Here is a 24,865-nt window from a genome sequence, read left to right as displayed (position 1 = left end):
CTGGGATTTGGTTGATTTGCCGGATGGGTTCACACCTATCGGATGCAAATGGGTATTCAAGTTGAAGAAATACAAAGATGGAATTGTATAGATATACAAGGCTAGATTGGTAGCAAAAGTTTAAAGGCAAGTTCACGGCGTTGACTACGATGAAACCTTTTCTCCAGTCGCGATGCTTAAGTCTATTCGGATAATCCTTGCGATTGCCGCTTTTCATGACTATGAAATATGGCAAATGGATGTCAAAACTGCCTTCTTGAATGGTGTTCTTGAAGAGACTACGTTCATGACACAGCCGAAGGGTTTTGTCGATCAAAAGAACCAAGGAAAGGTATGCAAGCTTAAGAAGTCCATCTACGGACTAAAGCAGGCATCAAGGAGTTGGAATAAACGATTTGATGAAGCAGCCAATAAGTTTGGCTTCATCAAGAATCAGGACGAATCTTGTGTATACAAGAAGGTCAGTGGGAGTAAAATTGAATTCCTAGTCTTGCATGTTGACGACATACTGCTTATTGGAAACGACATTCCTATGTTGGAGTCTGTAAAGACTTGGCTCGGGAAGTGTTTCTCAATGAAGGACTTAGGAGAGGCACAGTACATATTGGGAATCAAGATCTATAGGGATAGATCTAAGAGGATTATTGGACTAAGCCAAAGAACTTACATTGACAAAGTGCTAGCTAGGTTCAATATGATGGAAGCCAAGAGAGTCCATCTACCCATGTCACATGGCATATATCTAAGCAAGAATCAGTGTCCCAAAACATCTGATGAGCGTAGAAAGTTGAGTGCAATTCCATACGCTTCGGCTATTGGATCCATCATGTATGCTATGATTTGTACAAGGCCGGATATTTCATTCGCACTCAGTGCAACGAGCAGGTACCAGTCAGAACCAGGTGAGGCGCATTGGACTGCGGCCAAGAACATCCTAAAGTACCTAAAAAGGACTAAGGATCAGTTTCTGGTTTATGGTGGTACAGATGAGTTGATTGTTAAGGGCTATACGAACGCAAGCTTTCAAACCGATAGAGATTATTTCAGATCACAGTCTGGGTTAGTGTTCTGCCTCAACGGCGGAGCAGTAAGCTGGAAAAGTGCTAAGCAAAGCACTATTGCGGATTCTACAACTGAAGCCGAGTACATTGCTGCCTCAGAAGCAGCAAAGGAAGCTGTTTGGATTCAAAAGTTCATCGAAGAACTTGGTGTTGTCCCCTCCATTAAAGGACCAGTGGCTTTGTATTGTGACAATAGCGGAGCCATTGCCCAGGCACAGGAGCCTAGGAGCCACCAGAAGTCCAAGAACGTACTGCGGAGATTTCATATACTTCGAGAGATCGTTGAAAAAAAAGAAATAAAGATTTGCAAGGTTGGAACTGACGACAACGTCGCTGATCCATTGACTAAACCGTTGCCACAAGTGAAACACAACACACATGTAGCAACCATGGGAATCAAGCATGTTGGAGAATGGCTTTGATTTTCTAAGTATTGTTTTAGAACATCTGTTAGATCTATGTTTAAAACAATTGGTTTAACCATTTCATATTTATGAAATTTATTAGGATTTTTTTGTATTTACTACCTTAAAAATACACCACTTTTGTATTTACTACCTTATGAAATTTTTATTATAAATTACTACCTTAAAGTATGATTTTTTTTGCAATCACTACCACTTTACGGGTTTCTCATTTTAAAATTGAGATATCTCATTCGTTTCTTAATCATTTTAAGTGATTCAAAGACCATTCTTCTCGTTTATGTGTAACGATTCCATAGGGATCTTGCTTTTAACATTTTGTAAAAGGTTAAACATATTAAATATTATCTTTAAAACTTTAAAATATTTATGAATCACCAAACGAATTATTTTGAAATGTCGTTCTCAATTAAATCCTTATAGAAAAAGGAAAATAATGAACTTTGAATCACTTTAAACGGTTAAGAAACGAAAGAAATATCCCAGTTTTAAAATGAGAAAACTGTAAAGTGGTAGTAAATGAAAAAAAATTGGAACTTTAAGGTAGTAATTTAAAATAAAAATTTCATAAGGTAGTAAATACAAAAGTGGTGTATTTTTAAGGTAGTAAATACCAAATTTTCCAATTTATTATTTCATATTCATTTAATTATGGTTTAGAATTAAATGATAAGTCCATGTGATTCAAATCATTCAAATGGGATGTCAAGATGGATTCTTCGACAAAGAAACACCCATAAGTGAACTTGAATATTGAAGTCACAAAGGATCCCTAATCCAGGTCATTGAAAGGCGGACGACCAATGACTAATGAAGATTAGATTGCAAGTAGATTACTTAGTTCTGTTTCTTGAACTAGAGTGACTGGATGTCAGAATCTTTTGAATAGATACTTTTTGGATCTTGTATCGGATTGACCATGAGAACACTTTAAGAGATTAAAGTCATGTCATAGGTAGTTCTCATTAATGGTGATTACAAACCGTTCCTCAGAACATGAGCGATTATGTCTGCTCGTTTGAGAATTAGTTCGCTTTGATACTAGCTAAATGTCGCAACGTAAAAGGAGGCTATAAAAGCAGTTATTGGGCGTACTATGAATCAAAGTGAGTGTTCATAGATTGCAAGAATGGATTGTCCTCCTATCTTTGATAGGATATGGTGTTGTTGTGTAACAAGGCCTCTCGGAGAGTTAGATACTGTAAAATGCATGGCCGTGCTCGGAATGGTTAGGCTTAACCTTCTGCAAAAGTTTGACAGTTGAACTCTGTAATCCGAGAAACACTTCTGGACCTAATAAGGATGGCTTGGATCTTACCTTATGTTCAGTAAGTAACACTTAGTGACAAAGGAATGTAGATGCATACTTGTCTGAATGACAAGTGAGAGAATTAAGGAAATATGTCCTTCACCCAAGGTGCATTAAGTCTAATACCAAGGTTCAGATTAATTGCGAACAATTAATTCAGTGAGATCAAGTGATCGGAACAGCTAGCTGGAGCAATGCTTCCAATCAGTGAGTTCTAATGGATATTGAACTCACAACTTACTCTTGACTAAACCTACAAGGTCACACCAATGACACGTAACAGATCACCGGATTAAATGAATCGGAAATTCATTTAATAGCTTTTCGGGAATTAGTTAGAAAACGTATTATACGATACGACCTTGCATCAGAATCGTATATCGCATCGCGAATATTCGTAAGCTGGGAGACACGAATAAATCGTATCGTATGACGGTAATTCGTCGTATACGAAACGATAAATAATATATGGGAAATATATTAAATCGCGAATACGAAGGGCATCGGAGTTGCCGGCCCGTCGAGCCAAGAACGTAAGCGTGCAAGGCCCAACGAGCCAGCAAGCTCGCGAGCAAAGGCGAGCAAGGCCAGCCCATTCGGCGCGAGCACACAACAGTACGGAACAGCAGCAACGCAGCGACGAGCGAGCAGGCCCATGGCCCAGCTGCTCGGCGCGCGCGCTGTGGGCTTCGGCCTGTAGTGCATGTTGCTGGGAGGCGGGCTGTGTGGTCCGTGTGCTTGTGTATGTGGCCGGTCAAGGATATTTAGTCTTGGCCGGTTACATCATTAATACAATAGGTCAATTGTATTATTCCAACACACACAATTCATTACTCAAAACCTAGACACAGAGAACCATAATTCTCTCTGTGCCTCCAAAGTGAGTTCTTCCGAAAAGCACAAACTCTTGATCGATTGTCTAAGCTACAATAATCAAGAGGGATCTGATCGTGTCGGTGAACCAAGTAGAGGAACGACAAGTGGAGTTCTTTGTTCGTGTTCGTTTACAGATTATTGTGGAAAACACGCTTCGAATATAAGTTTGCTTAATCTGTGCTTTATACATGTTTCTTGGCTTTGGGGATTGTTTCCGCACATGTTATTATGTTTAACTGTATTCCCCTACAGAAAGCGCGAAATTAAAAGGCATTATTGGAATTGCAATATTAAAGTGCGATATTGAACTTGAACTTTAGCACATGAGATCCTAACGCCAAGCGACTCCTTAAGAATAAGTGCGCCCGACACGGATTCAAAGCAAAAATCTCTACTTTAGGTCAAGTTGCTCTACCTAAAGTGTCTTGGATTTTGAATATAGAAACATTGAACTTGAAATATAGAACTTGAAATGTTGAACTTGAAATGTTTGAACTTGAAATGTTGAACTTGTATATTAAAAAATGGAGTCTTGAATCTCAAAGATTGGACCTTTTAATGTTGAAAAGGCTTCATCTTTAATTACTCCATATTTTGAAATGATCCTAGTTTAGGGAAGTGATTACAAACAACCCTAAACATCATTGAATCTTGAAATTTGGAAACTTGAACTTGTATATTGAAAAATGGAGGTTTGAATCTAAAAGCTTGGACCTTAAAACATTAGAATGGCCTCACCTTGATTACTCCATATTTTGAAGATGATTCTAGTTTAAGGAAGTGATTACAAACAACCTTAAACATCATTGAATCTTGAAATTTTGAAACTTGAATCACATAAAGTGAGGATTTTGCAAAAGTTTATGATTGTTGTAAGTGACACTTTTAATAATAAAAGTGTCAACTTTAATAATCATTTTGAAATAAAAATCATGAAAACATTGTATATTAGGTCGGGATTCGGAAATACCTAGTTAGGTTTAGGCTAGAATTCTTTTTAGAGCTCCCAATTGCTTAGAACTTTGAAATTGTGCGAGATTTTTGGAGAGAAGTTTGTATTGTGATTTGAGTGGCAATTTTTGTATTACGACGTTGTGTTTTCGATTTTCCCTCCCTAAATGCTCAGAATTAGGGGGTATAAATAGGAAGATTTATAGGTAAACGCTAGCTGACGCCAGCGTCAAACCCAGCTAGCAGCACCAAGCGCTGCTGACGTGGCGCAGAAGCTGCCAAACAAGGACGAATATGCCGTCCTTGTATTTTGTCTTGTAATGGTGTACCTTTGTACGAATTGTACGAAGTTGGCACGTAGTGTTTTCTTGATGATTAAGTCTTGGCTTGCGTCTAAAAATAAGCCGTTTTGGGTTTTTGAATTCGGTTTTACGGGATGAGGCCTGACTTGCTCGGTTTTGTGGGTCGGCGCCCGAATTGGGATTGCTTAGTGTCATTTTGACTGTAAAAGGCCTTGTAAAACCAATGGGATAGTCCATTGGGCGAGATTGTACTTGGATTTTGAAATTGATTTTTGGAATTTGTATTTTGTACCGAGTTCCGGAATGGGAACGGTCTCGGGGATTGGACTTTAGCTCTTGGATCATGGAAAGTGTTCTTAGCAATTGGTACTTCCGCATGGAGTTGTTCCAACCACCTAACAAGAATAATGGTATCGTCATCATCCCAATGGGGAGACACGATTTAGGTGTCTACAGAAGCCCCCACTTTGACTGAGCATCCGGTTAGGAAAGCGCAAGTCAAAGTTTTTGACTCGGGACGGAGAATGACCAAGATGTTCTGCAATCAAGACCATTCTTTGTACGCCGGTACCTGCACAAAACAGGTGCTAGAAAAAAAGGATAGAGTCTATCTCCGTGCGGTTATGACGACTCTGATTTGTACTTGTACTGCACTTCCGACATTGGTTTAGGACAGAGCTTGGCATCGAAAATTATGAATCTTGTATTTTTTGAATCTTGAATTTCGAATTTTGATTACCCGAAATTGATCCACTGGGGATGTGCTTCACTGGGGAGAAGAGCTTTTTGTTGGCCCTTAAGATTTTGAATTTTCGACTGACTTTCCTGGAGCTTGGGTCTGTTTGGAGTCAAATGCCTGAATTGTTGTATTTTTTAGACTCTGTATTCTCGAAATATTCATCTGTTGGCGCTTGGAGAAACAGGTGTATACCCGTAATTTCTGAATGTAGTATGACTTGATGTTTGATGCCTGGTGCAGAAAACCGTTGCAGCAAAGGATGTGCAATCAACACGGAGGACTGTGCGCTGAAGATTCCGCGCATGCAGCAGAGCTGCATCCAACGCAGTGCTCGGCGTTCGGCGCGGGGCTGGGCTATAAAAGCCCCCCTTGCCGTGCCTATTTGAAGAGTTCTAGAACTTGTATTCTCTTGCTTTTTCTCTCAAAGTTTGGATACTCTCCCTTGATCTTGTTGTTCTTGCCTTGTCCATGTAAGTATTTCATGTTTTGCTATAAACTCTAGGATTGCATGTAGTTTTGATTTTTGTACCTTGAAATGTTTGTTGATATGAGGCTTGTATGATAGTAGGCTTCTTGAATCTTGTAGAAAATTGTTTGATAGACACTTGAACTTGAACTGTTGGAACTTTGTAGATTTTGAATTTCTGTGGAATCTCGAACTTTTAAATTTTTTCTCGAACTTTGTACTTGGCACTTATAGATAGTGGCCTCACTGGTGACCTTGTTGGGTCTTGTAGGAGAGTAGGTCTAGATGTTGTTTGTAGGACTTGCATTCCTGCTTCGGCATGGATAGCCTGGGCGTTGGTGTAGAACTTGTATTCCTGCTTTGGCATGGATAGCCTAGGCGTTGGTGTAGAACTCGTATGTTGGAGTAGAGGTCCCTGGCTGAGTCGGTACCGCCACTGGGGATTTTTTTGAATTTTTGTTTTGAACTTTGACTTTTGTACGGGCTGGTATAGGATAGCCACCAATCTTGAATTTTGATATTTTGTACGGGCTAGTATAAGATAGCCCCCAATAATTTTGATATTTTGTATTTCGAATGGCTTAGTATGCCTCGTCACACTCGGAGAAAGCTTGCTGAATGTTCGGTGGTTCGAGCTGCCATGGAGGATGCTTCAGATGATGAAGCGGCTGCGACCGACATGCCGGAGGCGGGCATGGTACCACGGAGAGCACCCGCCTTCGTTGGCACTGGCTGGAGGCCTTCCGACCTTGTTTTCCGACCTGAGTTTCATTTGTCTCAGCGGCCTCGCGCTGGTTTGGAGAGTCTTGTACTGTGATTTTGTCTTTTGAACTTGTATAGGTTTTGAACTGATTCACTCGTCTGTAGGCTGATGGAGAGCCGTTACGCACTATTTGGTCCTTGGCGGACCTTCACAAAGTTTTTCCGGTTATCCATGCTGACGCGGAGGCTAGGGAGATCTGGTTGCAGATGGGCCTGGTCGATTTTTGGCGTGCCATGGGAGATACTCAGAGGAGGACGGGCGTCAAAGCCAAACTACAAGCTTTGCTGGAGTGGTGGTGGGATACCACCAACACTTTTCACATGGCATGGGGGGAGATCACCATTACCCCCTTGGAGTTTTCTATGATCACGGGCCTTCCCACCTCTGAGAGGAACGTGATTTTTGATGAGGGTATGAAGTGGCATTCGGATGGTGTCAGGGATTTGCTCGGCCTTGTTGTTGACTTGGCGGATGATGACACCCATGCGTCTGGGACGGTGATCATGGCTGCGATCCGAGGTGCAGACATATCTCCGGAGCAGAGGGTTCGGCTCTTCCTCTTGGCTCTTGTGAGTAGATTGATGGCCCCGAGCAGGAATATATAGCCGGGTGCATGTTGGCTTCGTGGAAGATTTGAGGGATTTGAGGGCTGTCTCGAGCTTCAACTGGGGTGGACTAGCATATCACTACTATAATTTCCGTGTTATGGCGACGCCTTTTGAGCTGATTAGCGACGCCTAAAGGCGTCGAGAAAAAAGGCCTCGACGCCTGCCATTTGCGTCGAGGAATCTTTAGTCGAGATATCGCGACGCCTTTAGGCGTCGGTAAAGGGGGCGCTGTCCGTTGTCCAGGTCATGAATAAGGCGTCCAGAATTGCTACGCCTTACAACGTCTTCTGTGTAGTTCAGCGTCGATAATGGCGACGCCTTTATGTGTCAGAACAGCTCGACGGGATTTGCTGTCCATGTTTAATTTATAGGCCCTTTATAGCGTCGAAAATTATTACCTTATATTTAAGCCAAGATCCCTACGTAAAAAGGTGTCGAGAAATAGACAACTCTAATACTAAAAAAACGCTGCTATAACAAGCCAGCTTCAGCAGCTTTCATAGCAGCAATAGGGAATATTTTCACGTTAACTTGTTATATTTCAAAAAATATGAATAAAAAAAATATCAGTTACATGGGTATGCTTACATCAAAACTCCCTCAAATATAAAACCTAATACTTTGCAAAAAATTATCTAACAAAGAATACAATCAATGGATAACAACAGGGCGTCAAATCAATATAGAATCCCAACTCTGTCTCCTCTCTAGCAACCTCAGCTTTATGCATGTAAGTTATGCATTTCGGTTCGTACAAGCTTTTCATACGTGTTCGGCACCAGAGAGGGTGAATGATAATTTTCAGCAAGCAGAGGATTTGGCTTGGTGCTTAAAACACGATTCTCAGATCTAGCAGAAATCCTACTCGTATCACCTTGAAGACGATGTCTGCAATTGTCTTATCTTTTCAGCTGATTTGAATTTCTGCAGAGTAAACAGTGGGGCTGATTGGCCGATGATCCTCTTTTCTCTTATAAAAGAATCTTCATGGCTATCTTTCACATTTCTCTGCAAATATCCAAATATCACATAAGTATCACAGTTCTCGAAATAATAAAACTAGCATTTTTTCATTATGAAACACATAACACCAGTACCACATACTGAGTAATGGTAAAGACAATCAATGGACGATTGGACGGGAAAGAAATATATAATATCATACGATTATGCAAGAATTTTAAAAAGAACATTCCCTCAAAAAAAAAAGACAACATAAAAATAAAACAAATAATTAAAACTGAGAAGCCTTCCTAGATCTCCAAGTAGTTATGGGTTATTGCCCAAGCCAAGTATGCATAAGTCAGCAGAAAATATAGAGAGTGAAGAGATCATGGGAAAAGATATGGGCGAGTACATATGAAAGTTCTTTTCAGAACCAATGCACTCTCGTGTTTTAAAGTTCTTGTTTCATGATTAACAGGTTATCATTGATGTATCAAGATGGAAATCTAGTGAATAGGGTCAACTGATGAAATTTTTTAAATTTTTTTTATGCAGATTACAGGTAAAAGAGTGAATGAAGAAAAAACATACACATACTATGAAGTTTGGTTTTGACAAGAATTGTGAATGACAACAGACATATATCATCTCACTGATTGGAAGGAAATTTTCCTTCTATAAAGAACAATAACAAAAATACCAGAAAGACTGAAGTGGAGCAGTCAATAATATCAACGGAATAAAGTTACTGGTGATGACAAAATGAGATCTGCTAGATTTTACAGCTTCTCTTAGCCAAATTTATTAAAAAGAGATTAATTACAGAAGTTGCACTATTAGAGGATATCAAAATGACTGAAGAAGAGATACATCTCCCACACAAACAGTAAGATTGGGCTTAATTTCACAGGGAAATGCACATATGATTCGCTGGATTTACTTCCAAGTCCCTTGTAAGTAATTAGGATTAAGAATACCTTATACCTCTATAAGCTTCATCAATAGGATTAAGAATACCTTATACCTCTATAAGCTTCATTAATATTTTGAAATTTGGCTGCAAGTCTACAACAACACTATCGTCCTTGCGTTTATCCGGATGCCATTTCTACGAAATCAATGTCAAGAGATGTGAGCACAACAGAAAACTTCAAATTGGAAAACAAAATTTCATAATTGAGCAATGCCAATAGGCTATTAAGAACAACCATCTTAATTCCTAAAACATGTAGAATACTCACCAAAGCGAGCTTTCGATAACTTAATCTTATATCCCGTCTGTTGCATCGTCTTCAACTTCCAAAATCTTTTAATAATCCTTCGTCATAATTAATCTTGATTAGGTCACATCTAACAGCAATGATAACCCTAAACTAAAGAGGAAGTTCAATTTCAGGTTTCTACCAAACAAAATGCCAAATTTTTGCAATGACAACCCTAAACTAAAGAGGAAGTTCGACGCCAAAAAGGGACGACAATTATTTAGGCGGCTATCGTCATCGAGAAAACGCAGAACTATAATTTTAGGCCAACGCTCTACCTCTGGCGTCGAGCCATAAGCGTCGACAAAACATGTATTTTGTAGTAATGATAGGTAAGAACAAAATGGAATATCAGCAGGAGCTGCATTGGATATGCCTTTATGATCCTATAAACAATAGAGTGAATCAAATTCACAGGATTCAGTCAAAAGAAACCAACGACAGGTTAGGAAAGTCATGTCATAACCATACCCTCATCAATACAAAAAACAGGCACACCAAAACCGTATATCCAATGTGGAAACAAATAACAGGCTAAAAACTAACTAAAAACCTTAAGAATTAGAATGGAAACAAATAAACAGAACAATTAAAGTTCATGAAAAAGGAGTAATGAATTTTTTTCAAAAAATTACCTGAATTCGCATGTGGGTTATGGAGTTTTCACCAGGAATAACCTACCAATCACTTCCAGAGCATTCATTTGGATGAGGCCTGAAATTCACTTTATTGTGTAGTAATATAGACCTGAATTGCATGTCTTATTTATGTTTTTTGTCGTCGTGTTTTTCTGTTTTGATTACTGAGGTATTTGGGGTTTGTTTTTGCAGGATGGTAGACATGGGAAAGCTTGGGGGCTTGCTTAGAAAGATGGTTAGTCTATCAGAAGAACCAATTTGAACATATCAGAATTCAGAAGTGCATGTGCTGCTGTTTTCTTCTGTTTTTAGTGTTCTGCTGCTGTCTTAGCATTCATCTCATGGTATTGAGCAACAACAAAAACCATAAGCATCGAGCGATGAGTTGACAGGGCGTCATATCACTACTCTTCTCGAAGCTAATCGCCTCAACTTTTTCTGATTCCTCACGTGATATTCTCTCAAAAAATATAACAGAATCATCCTACAACTTCGACCTGCAAAAAAATCAACCAAATTCAAACAAAGATCGATGAAAATCTCTGAAACAGGTTGGAATAAGAAAATTTCATTCCTGCTGTTTGCTTTTGCCTTTTTTTTTTTTTTTTGAAAGTCTGGTACCTTGAATCCCCCAAGTATCAGAGTAAGCTCCCAGCAAACTAACACAAACTTATTAATCTGGGATATCTATTAAGATTATAGCCAGTACGATCTGAAAGTTTGTGATGATCAGAAGTTTGTGACTTATAGGATTGTTGTATAAATATCACTCGTAATTAATTGATTATTGACTATGAATTTCACTCCGTAATTAATGGAAATTATTCTTTTAGGGTGTGTTTGGTATTATTTCCAGTTTTAGTCTCTAGTTTTAATAAAACTTAAAACTGTTTTGATTTTGTTTTGTTATTAATTGAATAATGCATCTCCGATTCTATATGTTGGTTCACACGCATCAGAATTGTACCTATTCAAGCTCATACTATAGTAACTATACTGTTGGTTTAGATTGTCACAATCAGAAGGAAGACACCATATAGCAAGATACATTAATGTTGAACCTAATACGAAGTATCAATGACGAAAAAAGAAAAAACACCAGGACAGTCAGACAGAGAGGCTAAGAGCTGCTTAAGGATTCTGAATTTCTGATGCAAATAGTGAAGCTGCCTAGAGAAAATTCAAAAACAGAAACTATATTAATAGGAAAGGGTGAAGTCTCTCCATTAAAAACGGATATATGCATACAGATGCAAAAACACCCACAAAGCAGTTTTTTAAATCACACACAAAATCAATTAACCAATTCCCCAAGCTAAAGCCTCATACCAAAACGGATCGCCAAAGTAAAGGACATTTAAAGGAGGTTAAGCTTTTTCCTACCCATTCCATGCCCTTTCCATCAAAACAAAGCACGAATTCAGAGTCTGTAAACACAACCAAAATAATCAAAACAATAAATGTGTCTTTTTGAAAGGAATATTTCATTGAAAAAGCTACTCTAGTTTTTTGACTACCGGTTATTGATTATCATTTTGTCTAATAGTTGAGTTTATCAAAAGTTCAATAACCATCAATTTCAAGACGAACTACAGACAGACAAAATCGATTGGGTATAGTTTTCTACATCCTACCTTCAACCTAATTTCATATACAAAGCCTAATTTCATAAAAGGAAAGCATAAATATATATAACCTATATGCAAATTGATAGCCGAATTCTCCTTATTTAAATTTCTTGAGCTGCCAATTTACCCAAATGAAAACCTAAACCCCAAATTACATAAATATAAACGCATAATATGAAGAAATTAAAAAAAAAAGATGCAAATTCCAATAATAATGGACGAACAAGATCTATGAGTTGAGAGAAAAAAAAAATTGAAACATATGGGAGGAGAGAGGAATAATTACAAACGAAAGGGCAACCGAATGAGAAGATGAAAGAACCTGCACCTCCATTAACATTTGAGAGTGGATCTGGAAGAAATGAGGAATTTTTCCAGCAAAATGCAGATGGAGTGAAGGAGTTCATCGTCGGAGTTAGGGTGAATGTGTGAGAGAAGTGGGGCGGTTTACTTTTCTTAGAAATATGAAGCGGTGACATTGGCGAATCACGTGCGGGTCATCTGCGGTTAAACTAATATCTCGACGCCTTATCAGGTCTACAAATGTTTTAGACAAGGAAAGGCGTCGAAAACCCACGCGGCCAAAAATTAGCTCTAACGCTCAGCCCTTGGCGTCGAGGCTACCGCGTCGACATTACACGCATTTTGTAGTAGTGTATAGCCACCTTTTGTATGACATAAAGTTCGCCTCCCGGACTTCACCGGAGAGCAAGGCTAACATTGCTTCCTTGTGGAGCGTGCTGGAGGTATTTGGGACTCCTTGTACTTTGTATCTTGTACTTGTATGTTTATATCTTGAATTTTGTACATATAGGATTTGACCAATGCTTTGCTTGTATATTTTGAAGATTTGGATGTACGAGCATTTCCCGACCTTGGCGCCGGCTCGTACTAGGGATGCGGCTTACCCGTATGCTGCCTCTTAGATAGGAGCAGCGCGCAGGAGGATGTCCTTGGCGAGTTCCTGCAGAGCTTTGCGGGTTTTGCCTATTGAGGAGGTATGTTTTGTACTGTTCTGTCCTTTTGTACTTGTATTTGTATAGTTTCCTCAGTTGTCTGCTCTGTAGGTGGTTTGGCGTCCCTTTGTCGATGCGCCTACACCCGTTCAGGCCATGCATGCTCACTTCTTGTCTCAGCGCTGGGTGTTGCTCCCGGGGGTGTACCGCTATATGTGGTATTTGGGGGAACGAGTGTCCCCTCAGCATAGTACAAGGGGCAGGCTTGTCCCTAAGTACCCGCCGGAGACCATGTTAGCGCCGGATGAGGTACTCATCCAATTCTATGTGAATGCTGGGAGTTATGTTGTTTGTCTCCCTTGGGAGAACTTTGGAAATAGGAGAGGCCGCCATAAGGACCTTTTGGAGAGGCTGGCTCCACCTGTACGCTTCGTACTGCCGGTGAGCTTTTGAATTTTGTATCTTGTATTCTTGTATTCTTGTATAATTGTATTCTTGTATATTTGGATCATTGTATGAGTGCTTGTAGGAGGAGGAGATCGACCCCGAGGATATTCCCTATGCTGACAAGGTTATCCGCTATGAGAACTCGGATGGGGATCAGGTGGAGGTGACCATTCCTGTAGCTTCTCCTGCACATTGGAGGTCGTATGATGCTGTACCGAAGCACTATGCAGCTGTAAGTACCGTTGTATTTTCTTGAAACTGTTTGTAATCTTGTATTTGGAAATTGATGTTGAATTTTGTATGCAGGCGCCTCGGGTGAAAGTGCGTTGTTGGATGCTTGTGATTGATTCCTTGAAGAGGCATTGTGTCAAGCTGACCCAGAAGCTTACTGGCCGGGGCAGAGAGGTGCGTTCACTGACTGGAAAAATTGTATTCTTGAAACTTGAATGTGGATGACTGATTCTTGGATGTTGAATTTTGTATAGGAGCGTTGTCACGGTCGCAGAGGTTCTGTTGACAGGGAGCCCCAGGCGGAGACTTCGAGAGGGCAGGAAGGACCGAGCTTAGGTCTTGGTACTAGTACTCATCAGAGGCATTCTAATGTTGACAGGGGAGTTGTTCCCTTTGTATATGTTGATCCCATCAGGCATTCTTTCGGAGGTCAGGGCAGTTCGATGCCTTTTGCGTCACCCCCTGGTTCTTTCTTCGGAGCGAGCAGCTCTCAGCCTTGGAGTGCAGATTCTTGGGCTTACTGGTAGGAGATGGACTGGGCGTCAGGCCCAGAATTTTGAGGCGCAGCGCCAGTTCTTGGCGATGCCACAGCCTTACCAGTATCCTTCCCCTCAACAGGGAACTTATTGTTCTCCCGATACTCTTTGCATTTCGGAGCAAGATCCTGGTACCCCTGGGACAGAGCTGGATCGGGATCTGGAGCAATATTGGAGCCGAAACAGGAAAAAGGAGCATGTGGTTGACATTACGGCTGATGATGACTCGGGCTGATCCTGCATGGTAGCGAGTTCCAGCTTGCCTTGGTTGGGTTTTATATGGATTATTTTTGTATGGATTGTACGGTTTGGAAATTGGATTTTTGTATGGTTTTGTTTTGAATCTTGTATGGCTGAAAATTTGTATTTCGTATGCGTTGTGTGTGCCTTTGAAATTTGTAGCTATATGCATGCGTGAAAATTTTGCAAATATTTGCCCATTTTTTCGGGTGTACATACCCACTATAAGCCCCCACTTTGACTGAGGTTTTTTGGTTAGAAAAAGCGCAAGTGAAAGTATATATTCAACTTTTTCTCATGCATATGCAGACTCATGATCTTGAAAAAAAATTGCCCATTATTTCGGGTGTACATACCCACTATAAGCCCCCACTTTGACTGAGGTTTTTAGGTTAGAAAAAGCACAAGTCAAAGTATATTCAACTTTTTCCTATGCATATGCAACCTCGACTTAGGACGCCGATCTAGGACTAGAATGCTTGAATTTTGAACAGATTGACCCAAAATCGGCCCGAAGCGCTGATTGGGACTGCTTGAAATTGCGCGGCTTGCGGCTTTGGAATCTTCAATCATTGAGGCTGCACTTTGCTGTCCAAAGCAAAAAGAGTGCGTACTCGGAATAATAACGGGGACGGTGGCCTCGTCCTTTGTTGCAGACCCCTGCGCCAAGCGCAGGCTCCAGCGTCCGGCGCTGGTGTACTACCATGGGGGCTGGTTTTTGTATAAATAGGGAGCTTTCCGGATCATACTTTACATCAGTCCTTCCCTGCTTTTCTTTGTATACTGCTTCCTTACAAAAAGAAAGATAAAATGGCCATGTCTTTTGAAAATGCCTTGAACTCTTGTCTTGGTTTGTTAGGCAAGATGGAGAAAAGGGAGCTTGATGGCATGCATTTTGGGGTGCTCGCCTCCTTTCGGTTTGTAAAGCCTTATATGCACTTCATTCTTGCTGCTCTGGAGGCCGGGGATCCAAATCATCATGTCTTTCGCTTCGGAAATACTGAGGTATGTCCCCTACCTGAAGATTTTAGTGTCATATTAAGGTGGCCCATTATGCCGGAGCCACGCATGCCTAGTGATGAAGAACACTTTTTCTTGGGCCTTGGAAGATATTTGGGCTTGAAGCCCCCACTTTTGAGTGTTGTTGTATATGGCAGAGGGGTGTATTTGTCCCTCCTTGCTACTTACTTTGTTGGGCTTGATATCCCCAAGGCTTTCCGCTTGAGGGCCTTGAGTTTTTGTATCTTTGCTCGATTCCTCTTTTCGAAGCAGGTGTTTGGCAATGGTGATGCCTCCCTGATAGAGATTGTAGAGCAGTTTGCTAGTGGCCGGGACCCGATGCCGCTTGTGATTGGCAAAACATTGATGGGCCTTGATATGTTGAAGTTGGACCCCTCTTTTTGCCGTCGGGAAGTCCGGTATTACTCCAAGTAAGGATTTGGAGCTTTCTTGTATATTGAAATTGTACTTGTATTTTGAATGTTGAATTTAGAAATGCTTTTCTTGTATACTCCCCAAGGTCTGGCTTATGGAGAGACTCATGTTGGTGGCACCACCGGAGAACATAGAAAGCTATAATAGAAAGGGGTTCACTGTGCGGCCCATTGTGTATGGCCGACTTTCATTGGATGAGTGGCGATGCGCACTTTCTGGAGTTGAATCGTGTATAAGATGGGTAGTTCCTTGGTGGGGGATTTTTTCTATGAGACAGCCCCAGGTTCTACTGTTTTGAGGGTGCTAAGCCTCACAATGTTGGTCTTCTACTCGCGTGCTAGAGTGATGAGACAGTATGGCTTGAAACAAGAAATCCCGGATTGTGCTGAAGAGAGCCCGAGACCTGTTGTGCTGAATGTAGATCGACTTGAAGTTTGGAGGCGGTATTGGGTTGCCAAACCATTCTTGAATATTCAGTACCCACCTGAGCCAGTTACTCTATCTGCGGGTTATATTTTATGGATGAAAGGCCCAAGCCAGAGGGAAATTTCTTTCTTCGGACCAGCTAGAGTCCGAGGTTCTGGAGCTAGACGCCCTGCATCAACTGATTATAAGGAAGGTGACGGGAGTGTGGCTCGTCCGGTGCTTGACCGATCTGAGTCCAAAGGAGGTTCGTCATCCTCCCGTCTTGGAAGACTAGCAATTTTCTTCTCCCGCCGCTTGAGCAAGGGGAAGATTGATGATTGATTGCAGGAAGAGCCAGGGGATAGTACTCAAGGTGCCAAGACTCAAGACCATAGTCGCCCGACCCTAGATCTTTGTAGGATAAATGTGTTTGAAGTTGTATTAGTAGGAAGTGTGTTTTGGAGTGTGTTTAGAAGATGTGTTTAGAAAATGTGTTTGGAAAATGTGAAAAGGCTTTGAACTTTGCTTCACTTGATTCCAACCTTGTTCTTGAATTAGCTTTGAAGGCCTTAGAGCCAAATAAAAAAGGTTATTGTGTTAAATTCCGCTTGAACATGCTTTGTTTTGAATTGGCGCATTTGGAATAAAGACAACAACAACAATTGAATTTTGAATTTTGATTTGATTTTTAGGATGCCCTTAATTGAGGAAATTTTGAATTTTTTTTGGTATTAAAGTGGCCGGACCTCGGAATGAGAATGCCTACGTGTCCCGTTAAGGAATCAGGCCGAACGTAGTTCTAACTTACAGAACTCTTTGAATTGGCTTTTGAATTTTGAACATAGAATTTAGACATAGAACTTCTTGAGCTGATCGAGGTTTGTAAGGGATCGGAACTCTGTCCCATCGACATCTGATAATTCGACTGCTCCCCCGGAGAGGATTTTCTTGACAATGTATGGGCCTGCCCAGTTGGGTTTGAATTTTCCCCTTGTGTCCATGACGCTTTTGCGAAGGGCTTTCAGGACAAGCTCGCCTTCCTTGATGTTTAGGGTTCTGACCCTCTTGTTGAAATGTCTGGCCACTCGGCGCTGATAGACTTGTACGTGATGAGCGGCTTGAAGTCGACACTCATCGATCATGATTTGCTCATCATATCTTGCTTGTACCTATGCAGCTTCTGGGATTTTTCTTTTGAGGACTATTCTTAGAGAAGGTATCTCCAGCTCGATAGGTTGTATTGCCTTCATTCCATAGACTAATGAAAATGAGGTTGCACCAGTTGCAGTGCGAATTGAAGTTTGATACCCCCACAATGCAAAGTGCAGCTTCTGGGGCCAGTCTTTGTAATTGGTTGTCATTTTCATGATGATGGTTTTGACATTCTTGTTGGCTGCTTCGACTTCCTCATTGCGGGCGGTAAGGCGAAGAACGGTGATGCTGAATTTCCCGGAGCATGGGTCCGTTGTGATTGTTGTATTGAAGATTGTACGGTATCCCCTTTTGAAGTTTGAACTATTTAAGCTCGTAGATGTTTTTAGAACTTGAACCTTTGGAGCTTGCAACTTGAATTTTGTACTTTGGAATTGTAGATGCCTTGCTTGGCACAACCTTGCTCGGTTAGAGATTATAGAACTTAAATTTTGAATCTTTGTATTTTGAATCTTGTACTTGTTGAATGGGTCTTCACATTCTCCTTGGAAATGGGTTCCCTGATCACTGATGAACTTGTGAGGAACACCGTATATGAATATGATGTTTTCTTGAATGAACTGGGACACTTGCTTGAAACCCAATACTTTGAAAGATCTGGATACTTGGACTCTCGAATAAACCGAGCGTCTAGTTGCTTAGAGACTTCTTCTTTAATTTTGAGGGAAACATCCGGTTTAATGCGACGGAGTTTCTGCTTGATGGGTTTTGAACCTGGGATGAGGGGAATTGTATGATGATCGATGCTTGGATCAACCCCTGACATGTCATCATATGACCTTGCGAAGATGTCTATGTACTCTGAAAGTAGCTTGATAAGATCATCCCGCTCTACTTGATATAGAGTTAGACCGATCTGAACTAGTTTTGGATCACTATTGTTAGAAAGGTTAACTTTTTATGTTTCCTCAATTATGGGCATTCTGTTTTCATGATTTTCAATAGATTTTAGTATTTCAGTGTCAGTTTCTTGTGAAGCAAAGTTGTTTGGATTAGAGGTGTGTTTTGTAATTGGACTTGAATAGTAGGAGGAAATTGAAGTATTATTGAAATTGGCAATCATTACATCGACAACTTTAACTTGAAGTTCGACCTTTAGAGGCTCTTAATTGATGCAATACTCTAGCCCTAGACTCTTAGACTCATCACTAGACTCTGATCCAGATTCATCCTATGACTCGGACTCGCTCATCATAGATCCTTCGCCCACAGTTATCTTGAACATTTTGCCATTTGGAGCAGAGATCTTTTTGGTTAGGTCATCCGCGGGTGCGGCCTGCTCCACAATACCCAATCAGTTGCTTACGTTATCCAGGTTGGTGTTGAGGCTGGCTACAGCGGCCATAAGCTGGGTGATTTGATCAACGACGGCCATTTGGATTGCTTCTTGAAAAGGACTTGAAGCTTGATTTGTAGAAGGTGAGTTGGTTGCTCGCTCAATGCCGGCTATAAGGGAGGCTAGGGCTGATGGAGTTCTCTTGAACCTTTCTCCTCTTCGGCGAACCCACAGGATCTTTGGACTCCTAGTTAGACACATGACATGATTTTAGAACTTTGAACTTCCCGACACATGATATGATATGCATGCAATGAATGAGACCTAGACTTGACTCTAAGTGCCACTCCGAAGACTTGGGATTTTGGTTTTTTTTTTTGTATTCGGGATTTGCGAACCGTTGGAAATATTTGAAAGGAGCTTCATTCTTTTGTGGAAGTTATCTCCTTGTACTAGGACTTGAACTATCGAAAAAAGAAGATCTCGATCTAATGGAACTTGGACTATTTTAGGGCATTTCAACCCATTTGAAAATTGGACTTGTATTCTTTCAAGAGATTTTCAACCCATTGGAAATATTTTAGGAGATTGGATTTTGTATTATTTCATGGGGATTTCAACCCGTCAATAGAATTTGGGAATATTTTAGGGGGATTTCAACCCATTGGATTTTGGAATATTTCAAGGGAATTTCAACCCGAAGTAGAAATTGGAGTATTTTAGGGGAGTTTCAACCCAATAGAAAGGAAATCGGATCTTGTACTATTTTAGGGGATTTTCAACCCATTGGAATTTGAAAATTGGACTTGTATTGTTTCAGGGGATCTTCAACCCGTGCTAGAACTTGAATTTGTACTATTTCAAGGGATTTTCAACCCGCGGTAGAACTTGAATTTGTACTATTTCAAGGGATTTTAAACCCGCGCTAGAACTTGAATTTGTACTATTTCAAGGGATTTTCAACCCGCGCTAGAACTTGAATTTGTACTATTTCAAGGGATTTTCAACCCGTTGGAAGTATTTTCGAATTTCGTATTTCGGAGTAATGGAAGGCAAGGATTTTTTGTAGCTTGAAGATGAATTTGAGATTTGAATTTGACTCGGAGTTTGAACTTTGAAATGGAAAAGACGCATTTTTTTTATAGAGTATGAGATTTTGAATTTTAAAAATCCCGGCATTACGCCGCCATGGATTTGAGACATTGGATTTGGAACTTTGAATGTCCGACATCATGCCACCGTGGACTTGGAATTTTGAAGTGTTTGGTCATGGAAGTTTGAATTTGAAATTGAATGAGGAAAATTCCGGCATTACGCCATCATGGATTTGGAATTTGAAGCTCTTGAATATAAGACTTGAAATTTGAAAGTTTGAATTTGGAACTTCGAATTTTTTGAACTATGGAATGAAAAAGTCGGCATTACGACGGCATGACTTTGGAAATTTGAACTTGAGGTTTTGAGATTGGAAATGGTAACTTGAAATTGAGGTTGGAAAGATGGAATTGAACATTTGAATGCTTGAAATCAAATTTTTGAACTTGGAAATTGAATGTTTGAACTAGAATTAAAATCCGGCATTACGACGCCGTTGGATTGAACTTTGAATTTGAATTTGAAATTTGGACTAGAAAATCCGGCACTATGACGCCGTTGGATTGAACTTTGAGTATGGGGATTTGAATTTTGGATTAGAAAATCCGGCATTATGACGCCGTTGGATTCAATTTTGAGTATGGCATTTGTGCGTGATGCGTGTTTAAGGGTTTTGAATCAAATGGAGTGGCACTCCTAAAAGACCTTAAATAGGCGATTTTTAGATGCATGAGGTTTGAATGATGCTCCTAGGGGTTTGGTTTCCTAGTTGGAGGCTAATGGTTTTGGCAAAGCTAGAACGCGAGGTTAGCCATTCACGCGTGCAAAGACGCCCACACAATGCACAAATAGCATGTTGTCACACTAACATGGATATGAAATGCGACATGAAAAGTTCTCAACCTAAGGTCAGTCTAAGTTTTGTATGATGAAAGTGGTCGGCTTTGGGTGTCAAAAGGTACTCGACTAAGAGGCGGATCCGGCAACAACTTGCACATCTACCTAAGGGACGTGTGTGTCGGCAGACGACCTCCATACTTGACATCAGGAATGTCAAGCAAATGCCAAGTTTCGGTAGACGCGGAAATGGTCGTACACTTTGGTCAGGAACCATATGGAGAGTCACCATTTCGTTGCCCCCGGGGCTAGCCCAAATGTAGAACACATTTGTATTGGGCAAGGTAGAAATTCGTTTTGCACAAATATGGTTTACGAAATAAGCATGAAATGCCTAGAAATTGAAAATTGAATATCGCATTTGAATATTGTATTTGAAAAGCTCATTTTTCGACATTCGTTCTCAAGGTTTGGAAGCGTCCTTCAAAATTCCAAAAACAGAATGACTCCCACTTGAAACTTGAGAAACATGGGCAACGAGCCACTATGAGCCACTGTGCTGGATGCAGGCAGTGGCGTTTGGCGTAGGGGCCTGGGCCTGGCGCTAGTGATGGCATCTAGAACTTAAGCAGATCAGTGGCTTGCTTCTCAAAGTGTGCTTGTATTTCCGAAGTTGAAATCAGGAACTTCCCAGCAGAGTCGCCAGAATTGTAGGGGGTTTTTTCGTACGTTTCGTAGTGTATTCCCCTACAAGGGCGGTTTTTAGAAACCTTTGTATTTTTGGATTTTGTAGGAGTCGCCACCAAACATTTTTAAGGGTCCCGTTTGGAAAGACCAAAAAGTGACTCGATTAGGATAAGGCATTGAATCTTAGAAACAGATGGGTGAGATTCGGGCAAGGGAATGAGATGCTTATTCCGCGAGCTTTGGAAATAATTTAAATGCGTGGCACAACATTTTCGAAAATACCCTAGTTTATACTATGTGGGTTTGAATTTAGAACAAATAGAATTTCTACTTTGTATCGTGGTCACTTTGCTTTAAAGTTAATTTAAGGGAACCTAAGATCAGTTTGTCCAAGAAATTATCTTCGTTAAGCGTGATGTAACCTTGTATTTTGTATTTAGAATGTGAGGTGATGAAAGCAATAAACAAGTAGAGCAACATCACAATAGAAAATAGGTGCAAAATTAGTAAAGTACAAGACCACCTAGAAATGGACTAGGAGGTGAAACCACATTGCCTAGAAGGACTAGGCAAGTAAAGTTGCGTAATTGAAAGTGCGGAATTGAAATTGCATAATTGAAAGTGTGGAATTAAAATTGCATAATTCAAAGTACGGAATTGAAAGGCATTATTGAAATTGAAATATTGAAGTGCTATATTGAACTTGAACTTTAGCACATGAGATTCGAACGCCAAGCGACTCCTTAAAATAAGTGCGCCCGACACGGATTCAAAGGAAAAATCTCTACTTTAGGTCAAGTTGCTCTACCTAAAGTGTCTTGGATTTTGAATATAGAAACATTGAACTTGAAATATAGAACTTGAAATGTTGAACTTGAAATGTTTGAACTTGAAATGTTGAACTTGAAATGTTGAACTTCTATATTGAAAAATGGAGTCTTGAATCTCAAAGATTGGACATTTTAATGTTGAAAAGTCTTCATCTTTAATTACTCCATATTTTGAAATGATCCTAGTTTAGGGAAGTGATTACAAACAACCCTAAACATCATTGAATCTTGAATATTGGAAACTTGAACTTGTATATTGAAAAATGGAGTTTTGAATCTCAAAGCTTGGACCTTTAAACATTAGAAAGGCCTCAACTTGATTGCTCCATATTTTGAAGATGATTCTAGTTTAAGGAAGTGATTACAAACAACCTTAAACATCATTGAATCTTGATATTTTGAAACTTGAATCACATAAAGTGAGGATTTTGCAAAAGTTTATGATTGTTGTAAGTGATACTTTTAATAATAAAAGAGTCAACTTTAATAATCATTAAAACATTGTATATTAGGTTGTGATTCGGAAATACCTAGTTAGGTTTAGGCTAGAATTCATTTTAGAGCTCCCAATTGCTTAGAACTTTGAAATTGTGTGAGATTTTTGGAGAAAAGTTTGTATTTTGATTTGAGTGGCAATTTTTGTATTACGACGTTGTGTTTTCGATTTGCCCTCCCTAAAAGCTCAGAATTAGGGGATATAAATTGGAAGATTTGTAGCTAAACGCCAGCTGACGCTAGCGTCCAGCGCAGCTACCAGCGCCAAACGCTGCTAACGTGGCGCAGAAACTGCCAAACAAGGACGAATGTGCTGTCCTTGTATTTTGGCTTGTAATGGTGTACCTTTGTACGAATTGTACAAAGTTGGCACATAGTGTTTGCTTGAATATTAAGGCTTGGTTTGCGTCTAAAAAAGAGTCGTTTCGGGTTTTTGAATTCGGTTTTACGGGACGAGGACCGGCTTGCTCGGTCTTGTTGGTCGGCGCCTGAATTAGGATTGCTTAATGTCATTTTGACTGGAAAAGTCCTTGTAAAACCAATGGGATAGTCCATTGGGCGAGATTGTACTTGGATTTTGAAATTGATTTTTGGAATTTGTATTTTGTACCGAGTTCCGAAATGGGAACGGCCTCGGGGATTGGACTTTGGCTCTTGGATCTTGGGAAGTGTTCTTAGAAATTGGTACTTCCGCACGGAGTTGTTCCAACCACCTAAAAAAGATAATGGTATTGTCATCATCCCAATGGGGAGACACGATTTAGGTGTCTACAATTCCCATGTCAGCAAAGTTGCAATTCAATGTTACAAAGAATGCGGGAGAGTATGAAGCATGCACTATGGGCCTGGAAGCCTCCTTAGCATTGGGTGTCCAGAAACTTCGAGTGTACGGGGATTTCTCCCTAATCGTCAATCAAATTTCTGGCAAGTGGAAAGGTAGAAGCGAAATCTTTGCCCAATACCAGTCCTATCTTGAGAAGCTGTCCGAGCAAGTAGAAGAGCTTCGTTACACATACCTCCCAAGAGAAGAGAACTTATTCGCCGACGCACTGGCGAAGCTGGCATCAATGATCAACATTCCAAATGGCATGGCTGAAATCCCACTTACAATTGAGACGCGTCAAGAAACAACATATGTCCATGCTATTGATGATGTCGAGCCTGACAAAGATGAGCTTTGGTTTACAGACATTCAAAGATACCTACAAAATTCTGAGTATCCCCCGCACTTTCAAGCAAGAGTCAAATAGCTTTACGCCTGCCAGAAGCCAACTTCGTCATAGAAGGCGGTGTTCTATACAAGAGGTCCCCTAGTGGCCCCAATCTTATATGTGTTGACAAGCACGAAGCACAAAGAGTCATGGATACCGTGCATGCCAGGGTCTGTGGTACTAACATGAATGGGAAGATGTTGGCCCTCAAAGTCATCAGGGCTCGGTATTACTGGACCACCCTCGAACGGGATTGTTACTTCTTCGTCAAGAAATGTCCTACCTGCCAAAAGTGTGCGAACCTGAAGCACATTCCCCCATCCTTGCTATATTCTCAATCGTCACCATGGCCATTCTCAACTTGGGGTATCAACGTCATCGGCAAAGTTACTCCAACAGGCACCGGGGGTCATGAATTTTTACTAGTCGTAATCGATTATTTCACTAAGTGGGTCGAAGCAAGATCCTTCAAAGTGTTGGGTTCTAAGCAAGTGGCCCAGTTCATACAAGAAAACACCAAATGCATATACGATGTTCCTCACGAGTTTATTATTGACCAGGGAACTCATTTTCTAGGAGAGTGTGAAGATCTATTGACCAGGGAACTCATTTTCAAGGAGAGTGTGAAGTTCTTCGCCTTATCGCTCCAAAACCAGTGGGGCAATCGAAGCAGCAAACAAGAATGTCAAAGCTATCATCATGAAAATGGCAACCACTTACAAAGACTGGCCCCAAAAGTTACACGTTGCATTGTGGGGGTATCAAACTTCAATCCGCACTTCAACGGGCGCAACCTCATTTTCATTGGTCTATGGAATGGAAGCGATACAACGTATTGAGTTGGAGATGCCTTCCCTAACGATAGTCCTCGAAAGCAAAATCCCAGAAGCTTCATGGATACAAGCAAGATATGACGAGCTAATCATGCTCGATGAGCGTCGGCTTCAAGCCGCTCACCATGTACAAGTCTATCAGCGCCGAGTGGCCAGGAATTTTAATA

General features: G+C 40.6%; 1 long non-coding RNA gene across 2 annotated transcripts; it reads right to left on the bottom strand.

Moving 5' to 3' along the window:
* Positions 1–8,018: 8,018 nt before the first annotated feature.
* On the bottom strand, positions 8,019–12,586 carry LOC110787810 (uncharacterized). 2 transcript variants are annotated; one of them, XR_002533175.2, is made up of 5 exons: positions 12,296–12,586; positions 10,343–10,842; positions 9,687–9,763; positions 9,470–9,553; positions 8,019–8,508 (listed from the first exon to the last, which is right to left on the bottom strand). It is a non-coding gene; the product is annotated as an uncharacterized lncRNA (long non-coding RNA). The 2 variants fall into 2 exon arrangements; XR_008919978.1 differs by having other exon boundaries at positions 12,302–12,586.
* Positions 12,587–24,865: the final 12,279 nt, after the last annotated feature.

The sequence above is a fragment of the Spinacia oleracea genome, chromosome 4 (assembly GCF_020520425.1).
Source record: "Spinacia oleracea cultivar Varoflay chromosome 4, BTI_SOV_V1, whole genome shotgun sequence".
Classification (NCBI taxonomy): domain Eukaryota; kingdom Viridiplantae; phylum Streptophyta; class Magnoliopsida; order Caryophyllales; family Amaranthaceae; genus Spinacia; species Spinacia oleracea.
Note: the sequence above shows the minus strand (reverse complement) of the source record. Positions and strands in the feature narration are given on the sequence as shown.